Raw genomic sequence first — 8,952 nt, forward strand, 5'->3', positions numbered from 1 at the left:
GGGAAGCCGATCCTTCGGTATCTTTGAGGGACTGGAGGAGACATGGGGGGGCAATACCTGTGATGGGTGCCAACTGCGGACCTTGCGGCGAAGACGCACATGAGACAATGATGCTCGTCTCGGCAACTAAGGCCTGAGTTAGTGATGCATGGAAAGGAACTATGTCAAACGTGCACACCACTTCTCCTTATGCGGATGGATCCGGTCCGAGCTAGCTACGCACAATATAAAGCTTGCAGGAGGATAGAGTATCTATGCAGGGTGATGTCCAGTATTGGCGTGAAGGGGTACTGGTCCTCACGAGCACCGACACAGCAGGGAGAGGCTTCAAAGTCCTGGGGGGACCTCACACAGGAGGACACGCCTAGACCCGAGAAAGCTGGATGGTGGTCGTAGCTGTTAGTTTCGTGACAGTTGACCGGTGCCTCAGAGTTAGTTGGCTCATCCCTGGCTGGCCTCGGGGCGAGTGGGTCCAGGTGTACAACCCCTGTAGGGTGAAAACTATATGTATATCCGCGTACTTGGTCATGTACAACTCTAATCCTATTTCACTTTCATAGAGTAGTGTTACTTGATTTCTACTTTCCCTTTCGAGATATTGTTGTCGGTCGAAACCCACCGGCGAGCAGCGACGGGCAACACGAAGAGCCCGGAAGTTGCTGGGGCGCTGGCAGGCACTGCTCCCTCGTCGACAGCCCGCAATTCCGTCACGCGCCCGGAGAATGTGTGAAAGCCGGGCGTGCCACCTGACTTATACCCGATCAGGAGGGTGTAGACGTGCTCCGAACAGTTTCCTGCGTACAAAGACACGTGTAAACGTAAGTTCGAGCTGTGGTCGGCTCCCCGGGACGACTCTTGCATCGGCTTTAAAGAGCCGATCGAGTCCCGGTGTCAGATGGGATCTGATTGTATCCAGATATGATAAATAAAGCAAATAACTATGAAACTGCTTCAATTAAATCTAATTAATCTAATCCACGATGGTAACAACTTCACTGCTAGATCGGAACATCCTACACGTGACTAGGCCTAATGAATGTAACAGACAACTGAACCGTAACCCAAAACAGAGGCCTAAGAACTGGTAAGAGCCGATTCCCGGAACAATCCCTGTTAAGGCTAAAATAAAGCATCTACTACACCACCGGATCATCCAATCCGTTTGCAAGGCCTAACCTAGCAGATATTACGCAAACTCCTAAGATAAGAGCAAACCATAACAGATTAGATCTACTAGACATAAAAGAAGCAGGGTGTTGCCTCTGTGCAACTAATTCTATGCGACAAGAACTAGCATAAGATTGAAATGTGACTGCACAGAGACAACATGATATTCGTAGATGATAAGCAACAAAGTACGATGGATCTACTAAAAGCCATGATACGAACATCAGGATAACTAGTACTACTCGCCATCAAAAACGCTTCAGTACGAGTAATACCAAGGTAAAAGCAAGAACAACGCTGTCCTGATCGCGAGAAGTGATCAGGGCAACATGGCACTTACTTGGATGAAACCCTAGGATTAGGGGTGGCAATGCGTCGAGAGTTGTTGTTTGTGAGACGTGATGACGCTCTCCTTTACGAATAACAAAGGGTACATATTTATAGTCTGGAGACTTGGGAAACAATCTAAGCTAATCTTGTCCCGATTGGACTCTATCTCTAATCTCAAATCTAAGAATACATGGCCCATGTGGCCCAGATGCTCACGCAGGAGCCGATTTACAAGTCTTCTTGATCTTCTGCTTTAAGCCCATCTTGCTTTCGGCCCATAAATTAACCGTTAATTTATGGCGATAACACATGCCCCCTGGTTTTGGCAATGATAGTTCCAAAACCAATCCGTCGCTTCATCTTCCCGTTAATGCTCATTAAATACACTGCAACCACCAAGGAAGACGCAACGTCTCTGCAACTGGCTCCTCGTAGAATGTGAAAACTGTCGATCCATCTTCCATCTTTTCGCTATTTAACCTCGTCCCGAATCGGCTCTTCTTCACAGCAAAACTCCTTCCTCCCAAAGCCAGTAGCGCAGAAAACCCCAATCCTTCACCAACAATGGCGATCTCTTCTTCCTCCGACTCCAACTCCTTCGGAGACTCTTCTTCTTCTTCCTCTTCCCCTTCTTCTTCTCCCCTTCCTGCTTCTTCCGTCGACTCCATCCCGGAGAGTCGGGAGCCGATGCCAGAATGGGATCCAACCGCAGCGTACGAAGCGCTGGCTCCTCTGCACTGGGATGCAGAGGAGTTCGACTTCGGGGTCGTCTCCAAAGAGGACGAGCCCGAAACTGAAGGAGAAGACCTCCGAATCCTGTTCCAAGAGGAGTCGGAGAAGGACGAGGAAGAAAACTCCTCTTCGGAGGGAGTCGACTCTTCCTCGGAAGAGGAGATCAACTCCCCCTCTGATGACGACGAGCCGATGGGCGGAAAGCCCTTCCGGTTCCTCAGGTCTTCCGAGGAGGACAGCGAGGAGGAGAACAGCGGCGACGGCGACGGCTGGAGCGACTCCGGGTCTGAAGGCGGCAGCAGCGCCTTCAGCAGCGACGACGACGACGACGACGGCAGTGGGGATGTGCCGGCCCGAAGCCCCAAGCGTCGTAGGTACTAGGTACCTACGAACAGTAGTAGTATCGTAGGGGTAGGATCACAAAGCCGAAGGATTATTTCCTTTGTAAAATTGGCTTCCCTTGTAATAAACTTTCCTTTAATGAAATCGAGTTTCTCTTTAATTTTGTGTGTGCAATTACCTTCCAAAAAGCCGATGGCAACGCATCAGGCTTCCATAAATATCCAAGATCCGACGAAATTCAAACTAGGAGCAACCCGCACAAGAGTAGAATATCGCTTCCAGCTTGAACCAAACTCGACGAACTCTCAAATTCGAGTGTAATTCGAAAACCAAACTCTACAAATCTGAGCAAAAACTCTCCAAGCAGCCATAATTCGAACCAGAGCCTACAGCAATCAAACCCTAAGTCAACAGATCTGAACCATGGCAGATTCTGCAACTCAGACGACAAGCTCCGCAACCGATGATACAGCAATCTGCGGCCTGAAGGTAATATTCGGCATAATCCTTTAGTTTTCTTCAGCTTACTAAGCTTCTGAAACTAAAACTCTGAATATGACACCATACGCATACTTCTGAATTTCTGAACTTCAGGTGTCAGACATCCTTCTGCCGCATCCCTCCGATCCAAAATCTTTCTGTCTTGGCCCACAAACCCATGAAAACCCCATAGATTTGATCTCTTGTGAAGCAAATAGGATCCCTTTTGTGAGTCAAAACATCGATTTGAACCTCTGGGCCGACTGCTTAAGAGCCTGGCCTAATCCACCTGAAAGCTGGATCACATGGTACAACAGAGTAGCAAAAGCTCACATGCCCTTGTGGCAAGATTTGAACATAGCCGATGCACTTAGCTTATCACTGTCACCCCTTGACAAAGATGAAAATCTTCTGAAAACCATCGGCTATTTCTGGTCTGATGCTTTGAATTGTTTCCTCTTTGGTCATGGACCCATGACCCCTACCCTGCTGGATGTCACCATGATCACTGGCCTAGATATTAGTTCTCCTAATCATGCTGCTCACAAAATGGCAGAAGTGCCATTCAATCTTTCTTCCAAAGTCAACTGCACAAACTAGGGTACTTACATGAGTCAGCACATGAAAACAAAAGGTCCAGTGACTGAGAAGGAACACACAGCCTTCTTAAATCTTTGGCTAGAGCACTTCATCTTCTGTGGCCCTTCCTTAGCTCCAACTAAGAACTATCTTCCCTTGGCCTACCACCTGGCCCATGGTAATCACACCGGCCTAGGCAAACTCTTCTTGGAGAAATTTACAGATATCTCCATTTGACGACATCTAACCTGCTTAACCACAAGAAACTGAGAACTGGAGGCTCTTGGTGGTTCATTCAGTTATGGACACAACTGTACTTCCAGCATCATATTCCCAACTTCCAAGGCCTGACCAAGAACTCCTTTCCTGGTGAGAGTGGCAAACCAATCAGATGTACTAGTTACAGCCAAGCTTTGTTCAGTCTCCCTGACAGTAAACTGAATTCAGCAAATGCAGCAAATTGGTTTAAAGTCTTCTACAAAGGACTAGATAATCCTCTCTATTTCCCATTTACTGACTCTGAATCCTTTGAGAACCCAACTGCCTTTAGATTAGATAACTTTGCTGATGATGACAGCACTCGGCATCTATATTCTTTGATGATCCGACCCGGCTTCCTTCCTGTTGGCATCAGCACTTCTAATAGAATTATCAAGCCATGTTATGAATCCTACCAACCAGTCATAGCAGCTCGGCAATTTGGCCTATGACAGGACCCTCCCCACTTCCATATTCACCACTTGGTGGAGAGCAGAGCCGATCTGCCTGATGGTCTCACCAGCTCGAGATGCTACAGCATGTTTGATAATCTCCAAATTCCAATACCAGCCGATCTGTCCTTCACCTCTTCATCAATCGGCTTTGATACTTGGTGGAATATCTGGAAAACTCATGTCTTCAGAAAAGCTCTCGGTCCTCGACTGCAGCAAATCGATCTTGAATATGTAATCCCTGAGGAAGAGGTACTGAATTTATGCATTCATCCTTCTAAGTTCTCCAACCTTTGCATGACTAATCTTGCTCATTCTGTTAGCAGCAACAAGATGGTCCAGATCCTACGAACAGCACTGGGGAGCCATTCCACTTTCTTCCAACTGCTCCTGATGTACTCTTCTGCAAAGGGTCACCACCAATGAAGAAAGTAATAATAACTATTCAGCCAGACTTACTCCAGTCGGCTTCCAAGCGAAGACAAACTTCTGCAAGCGTTGCCCCCCGAGTCTTGACCAAGAAAAGGAAGATCATCATGAGGCGTGTCATCAAGAAACCAGTACCATCTTCTCCGAGTCCATCAGAGTCCAACACCAACTAGGTAACTCATCATTCAAGAACTTTTCTTTATTTCATACATATGTACCCTGGTTGACTATAATTATATTTTCAGGATGCAGCTGAAAACATCCCCAATGCAGAAAGCCGAGTACAACATGGGATGACTGCTACTCCTGATGCACTGACGGAGACAAATGAAGAACAAGCCAATGCAGTCGATACTCTTGATGTCAACACCAGCTCCAACAGGACAGTTGCTCCAGAACCGTCCAACACCTCTTCTTCAGAACAGGTAACATTCCAAAACCAATTCTGAACCAGCCGATAGCTTCATAAATGCATCTTGTTCTAACTCCAGATATGTCCATAGGACTTTGACATTTCAGGTTTGCTTTCCTTTGACCCTACATCGATGGGTCTGATTGTTCCTGGAGCAGAAACATCATCTCTACAGCAATCGGCTAATTTGGCACATCAGCTTCAACTCATCAAGGATCTTCTATCTGCTCCAATCACTGCTCTGGTTGATGATTCCAGCAAGATAAAAAACATTTTCGAGCAAATAGAATCCCAACTCCCGGAGCCATTGCAAATCAAACTCTGGCCAGCCAGCAACCTTCCATTCTTTCGGATAGAAGTGAATAAAGCACAACAAAGGATGGAAGCACGTCGCTCTCAAGCTTCTCTGAAAGCTGATATTACCCAAAAGTGCAAGGCCCTTAACCAGAAGAAGGCAACTCTAGACATCAAAGCTGACGTGTCTGCCAACATGAATCGACTCGACCTCCTGAAGAAAGAATTGGCGGAACTCGAAGAAAAGGTCCGCGCCACCAAGGAACTCATCCAGGCCGAGGAAACCTCCATTGCAAACTCCAAACAAGAAACCCAGGAAATAGCCGAGCAGATACAAGCAGAGTTTGCAGAGATCAGCACCTTGAGTCGGCAGATAGTTACAGGCAGTGACAAGGATGACGAAGCGATTGTAGCACGAGCAGACGCCGTCCGTACTGAAGCCATCCATGCCATAGAAGAATTCCTGAACCAGTAGATAGGCTCAAGAGAGAATTAATACTACCTGTTAACCTGAAACTTGCAACTGTCTTAAAACATCTTAAGTCGATGGTTACACATCGGCTGTTCGCTTCTCATATATATTTTTACTACATATTTTTTTTTACCGGCCAACTCAACGTGTTGGCCTATCTCTTTTTTTTTACCGGCCAACTCAACGTGTTGGCCTTTCTCTCTCTTTTTTTTTACCGGCCAACTCAACGTGTTGGCCTATCTCTTTTTTTTTACCGGCCAACTCAACGTGTTGGCCTATTACACTGCAGCCAGATGGATCTCATCGGCTCTTATTAGTCGCCTTCCCACATGCTCGGGAAATACTTCTTGAGATGTTGACCATTGACAGCAACAGGAAACTTGACGCCGTCCAATTCCTCGAGCATGTACGCATTCCCAGGCAAAACCTGATCAACCTTGTACGCCCCGTGCCAAGTTGGAGACCATTTACCAAACTTCTTATCTTTAGTTCCCAACGGCAATACTGCCTCCCAAACCAAGTCTCCCACCTGGAAATCCTTAGGCTTGACCTTCTTGTTGTATGCACGAGCAACTTTAGCCTTATTTTCTTTGATCTTTTCCAGCGACCAAAGCCTTAGCTCTGTCAGGTCCTCCACATTATCGTTCATCAAGGCTTCATACTGTTCAGCAGGTAGATCATTCTGAAACTCAACACGCCTTGATCCGGCCGTGATCTCCCATGGTAGCACAGCATCCTGGCCGTAGACTAGATGGTACGGCGACGTCTTGGTGGACCCATGACACGAAATATGATATGCCCACAAAGCTTCTGATAACACCTCATGCCAGCGCCTAGAATATTCATCGATCTTTCTCTTTATGAGCTTGATGAGGCTCTGGTTGGATGCTTCAGCCTGTCCATTAGCTTGGGCATAATATGGAGATGATCTGATCAGCTTAATCCCCATGTCATCGGCAAACTTTCTGAATTCCTCTGATATAAAGACCGATCCTCCATCGGTCGTAATGGTATGAGGAATCCCAAATCTGTGGATGATGTGCTCTTTGACAAAGCTGATCACATCTCTTGACGCTACCGACCTCATGGGCACTGCCTCCACCCACTTTGTGAAATAATCTGTGGCAGCTAAGACCCATTGGTGACCCTTGCTAGACGACGGGTTGATCTGTCCAATCATGTCCATACCCCAACCTCTGAATGGCCACGGTTTGATGACAGGATTCATCACTGATGCTGGCACTATCTGAATTTTGCCAAACCTCTGACATGCTTGACATCCCTTATAATATTTGAAACAATCTTCAAGTATAGTGGGCCAGTAATAATCCGATCGCCTAATCAGCCACTTCATCTTATGAGCCGATTGGTGAGTACCGCAAGCTCCTTCATGAACCTCATGCAAGAGCCTATTTGACTCTGAAGGTCCCAGACATTTAAGTAGTAGTCCTTCCAAGGTTCTGTAGAACATGTCATCCCCTATCAGAACATACTTCATGGCCTTGAGTCTTATCCTTCTGGGTGCCCCCCGAGCCGAATCCTTCAAGTAATTGAAGATATCGGCTCTCCAGTCTCCGGGTTCTAGAAACTGAACCTCCACGTCGACTCCATCGGCTGCTTCCTTGTACCCGGAAGCCATCTGCGCCAAATCATTGGCTTCATTGTTCAGAGTCCTGCGTATCCAGTGGAAATTGATGTACCTGAATTGTGACATCAACTCACGGCACTGCATCCATATCGGAAATAGAGCTTCGCTCTCACATCTATATTCCTCCGTGAGCTGAGAAATCAGCAACTTCGAATCTCCAAAAATTTCCACCGCTTCTGCTCCAGCTTCGAGTAGCAACTCCATCCCTTTGCGAACGGCTTCATATTCCACCAAATTATTCGTGCATGGGGCAGTCATTCTGATAGAAAAGGAGTAAGTCGCCCCACGAGGCGATACCAGCAGAATTCCCACACCGCACCCATCATCACAAGCCGATCCGTCAAAGAACATAGCCCAAGCACGAATAAACAATGCAGCAATATCAGTGCTGATCCTGTCTGCAACAAGATCCGCCAGAGCTTGTCCTTTTCTGCTTTTGCAGGCCGGTATCGGATATCGAACTCTGACAATGCAAACATCCATTTTCCAAGTCGGCCTTTCAGGACAGGAGCCGACAGCATGTGCTTTATGACATCCGATTTGCATATGACAGTTGTTTCCGCCGAGAGCAAAATATGGCAAAGCTTTGTACATGTAAAGTATAAGCAAAGACAAAGCTTCTCGATTTCAGGATACCTGGTCTCGGCGTCTAATATGCATCTGCTGAGGTAGAAAACCACCCTCTCTTGGCCGTCATGCTTCTGGACTAGCACCGAAGCAATGGAAGTGTCACCCATGGATAGGTACACGTAGAACGGCCTATCTTGCTGAGGATGAACCAACACTGGAGGCTTTGACAAATATTCCTTGATTTCATCGAAAGCTTGTTGCTGTTCTGCCCCCCAGCGAAACTCATCATCGGATTTGATCTTCACTAAACCCATAAACGGCTCAATGCGTCCAGACAGATTAGAAATAAATCGCCTGACAAAATTAATTTTACCGATGAGCTTCTATAACTCCTTCTTTGTAGTAGGTGGCTTCATCGTCTTCACAGCCTCTTGACTCTTTAGGCCGATCTCTATTCCCCGTTCATGCACCAGGAATCCCAGAAACTGACCGGCCGACACACCGAAAGCGCACTTCTTTGGGTTCATTTTGAGCCCAAACCTCCGAGTCCGCTCCAAAACTTGACGCAGATCTTCTAGATGCCCCCAGCCGATTTGGACTTGACCACAACATCATCAATATAGATCTCTACCAATTTGCCGATGAGATCATGAAAAATATAATTCATGGCACGCTGGTACGTTGCACCGGCATTTTTCAGTCCAAAGGTCATAACCAAGTACTCGAACAAGCCAACTGCGCCTGGTACTCTGAACGCAGTCTTGTTCACGTCTTCTGGGGCCATGAA

This window comes from Panicum virgatum, chromosome 5N (genome assembly GCF_016808335.1).
Source record: "Panicum virgatum strain AP13 chromosome 5N, P.virgatum_v5, whole genome shotgun sequence".
Classification (NCBI taxonomy): domain Eukaryota; kingdom Viridiplantae; phylum Streptophyta; class Magnoliopsida; order Poales; family Poaceae; genus Panicum; species Panicum virgatum.